We start from the raw sequence: 3422 nt of genomic DNA on the forward strand, positions 1-3422 counted from the left end.
AATAAGTCTCAACCGCAAAAAACTGAGGGTAATATTTGTTCTTGGGCTTTCCTGTGATGCATTTGGAAGCAAAGCAAAATAGCTTGGAGAGTGAGTTGCCCGTGTAGAGAAGATGATGTGGGCAGGATCCGGCAGCATCAAAGAGGGAAGGGCAATTTGAGGAAATGAGAAGTTTAAAAAATAAAGGATTCCAAGTCAAAAGTGCCAAATCAAAAACAAGAGAACCCTGGCCCCTTCTCTGAAAAAGAATCTCTATCCCTGTATCTTGTGTTCAATGAAAGAAGCAAGAGCCCTAAGGAAGGTAATTTAGGAGCAGTACCATTCCTTGCTACGTGATGCTCAATTCAGCTTCTGGACTATAAAAATGACCTCATTCTTTCTCCTAACTTTCTAGATATTTATATGCTTTCCTCTGAATAGTCAACAGTTCTTTTTTAAAGCTTTGTTTATGTCTTACAGTTTTCTCAAAATAAGCACTGTGTTGAAAATTATGTATTTTAAAATGCACCAAAGCAGCCTCTCACACCAGTTTCTTTTCTGCATACATTTCTACTATGCATTTGATAGAGTCATTCCTGGTTGAAGTTTTACTTAAAAAAAAAAAAAATGAAAGGTAAGCATGGCAAGGTACAATGTGGAGGAAATGGAAGGGTAAGTACATGAGGACACTAAAGCATATTTCAGTCTATCTAAAATAGCTTCCTATACAATGCACAACAATTAGATACATCTTTTGGAGAAAACAGCATAAAAACAAAGAAAAAAAAGACCATGTAGTACACTTTGCTTCCAGGAAACCACCCACATTTATCAGTTTGGAAATAGATCCTTAGGGTATTTTTGGCAGAAATAGTTTATTCTTCTCCATGTTCACATGTTCAGATATCTTTTTCTTTTTTCCCTCTACTTTAGAGGCAAACTGGTACATACCCCTAGTATGTATAGTTTACCCCTAGGCAAACTAGAGACATACCCCTAGCTTCACCTATGTTCTGGTGTATTTTTCTTTTGGTAAAATACAAACTTAGTATTCATCTTTAGTCTCACAGAAAATTGGTCTAAATGGATTCCAGAAGTTTGGCTAAGGATGACTTTCATACAGTGACAACATTGGCTGCCAGGTTGTTATGCCCTCAGGTTGACCAACATGCTCTGAATCAGATTCCAAACTCCTGAGGAAGAAATATTAGGAAGAGCTAAGGTCATGCATCCATCTGAGTCCATCCATCTATGGGTAGGCTTGAGAAGTCTAGGGTCGCATTAAAAACGTGGAAGCTTTCAGGAAAGTGTGGCAAAGGGCTGAGGGGAAACCATGAAAATTATCTACTATAAGTTCTAAGTAGGGTTTATTCACCAACAGGATTAAAAGCAATCAGGAAGGGGCACCTGGGTGGCTCAGTGGGTTGAGCCTCTGTTTTCAGCTCAGGTCATTGTCTCAGGGTTCTGGGATCAGGCCCCACATCGGGCTTTCTGCTCAGTGGGGAGCCTGCTTCCCCTTCTCTCTCTGCCTGCCTCTCTGCCTACTTGTGATCTCTCTCTGTCAAAATAAACAAATAAAATTTTTTTAAAAAGCAATGAGGGAAAGAAATTGTTTGGAAGAGGTATATTTGTGATGTGGCTTTAAAAAAAACAAAAAACAAAAAAACAGAGTTGTCAAGTTGTTCTCCAGGGTGGAGGACACAGCAGTATTGTGGCAATGACAAAACAGGAAACACAAAGGATCTCATCTCAGCTACAAACTGGAGAGCTTATTCTTTATCCAAGGTCAAAAAAGGCAGGATAGTTCAGATGACACCATTCCTGTCAGAAGGCCACAGAAACAGAAAATGATAGTTGCAGATAACCATGTTCTTCTACCAAGTTTCTCTGTGCTTTTCTAAGAGTGATAAATAAATAAGATCTTAAAAAAAAAAAAGAATTATTTTTTCATGAATGGGCCTGCTTCTCCATGTGCCTGGGTACTAACTGTATATAGTCTAGGTGGTTTGCAATTTTTCTTTGTTCTTCTAAATCCTGAAACATTTCACTATAAATCTAAGTCGGGGCATCTCTCAAAACTTCTTAATTATTAGAAAATTATATTATTCTAGACTGGCGGGGGAGAAATCTTGTCTTAAAATCTCCAGTTTCTTGGTTCAGAAGTGAATCAAGAAAAAGAAATGGAAATTTCAAGTTTCAAAGTAGAGAGTCATTCATTTAATTAGTCTGCATTAGAAACTGAGAAAACCATGGGAATGAGCACCCAAGGTACTGTGTCTGCGAAATGGGCACAGAGGGCCAGTAATGGAGTGAGGTGTCAGAGGATGAGGGTCTGGGGAGCATGAATGACCCCAGAGCAGGGTCATTCTCCTGGAAGACTTTGGGTAGGGTTTTGACCTTATTAGGTATGTGTTTTGAAGTGCCTGAAGTTTCAACAATGAATGAGAAAAACCCACGAGGGTTTTGCAGTAGTCCTAAGATATGAGACAGGAATAATGGGAGCTGGGCCTCTGTTTTTAAGTTTTTAAGAATTTAGAGACATTTAAGAGGTAATAAAACCTCTATTTGCAAATCTAACTCTTTGTGGTTAAGACTCAAATAGAAACAAAGCCTTCCTTTCACTTCTTCCAAGATTTTTGTAGACTTAGTTTGTCCCTGCTTTTTATAAAGTTGTACTTATGTGGGACATTTGGCTTAATTTTAAGGACATTTAAAATAGGCAGTCCTTTAAAAGATCATTCCTAAAAGTAGTATTTATGAAATATTCCTGAAGCATGTACATTTTATTTATTACTCGAGGTAATCTTTTTCCTTGCACCAGACTAATAAAGAGATGTACCTGCACCACTAGATTAAAAATATTTGGGAAACCACCCTTATTTACCTGTGCTTTTGCTTACAGCAATCTTCTACAGTGAAGAGCACTGGGAGAACCTATCTTATGAAGCTCATTGCTAAACTTATTGTAAGGATGCTGTTGCAATTGTTGTTTCTTCTAATATGCAATATCCTTTTTAAGAGGACCTTAGAAGAAATTTCTCATGAGTTTCTCCTAAAAACTTACTGCTTTTATCTAATGAATACTTAATCACAATACAAATACTTTTACTACTAGAGACTTTCATATCTCTTCTATCAAAAGTACAGAAACTGATGGAATAATTATGCAATTATACTGCTTTCTACTAAGGAAGCAAACTTGAATCTGTTTGGGCAGGATTTCCAGGATCCTTAGTACTCAGAGAGTGGGATAGAAAGAGGAACATGAACTCCATGTGGGCGTGTCCTTTGGCCTATGGACTCCTTGCACTAGGGGTAGGGCATGGCTGAAAGAATTCTCATTAGAGGGGACAAAAACTGTCAACAACCAACCGCTAGCTGCTGAATGGAATGAGTGCTTGAGTCTTAAAGGATAAATCATCTGACAAGCATTCCAAAGCACT

The sequence above is a fragment of the Neovison vison genome, chromosome 11 (genome assembly GCF_020171115.1).
Source record: "Neovison vison isolate M4711 chromosome 11, ASM_NN_V1, whole genome shotgun sequence".
In the NCBI taxonomy this organism is placed as follows: Eukaryota; Metazoa; Chordata; class Mammalia; order Carnivora; family Mustelidae; genus Neogale; species Neogale vison.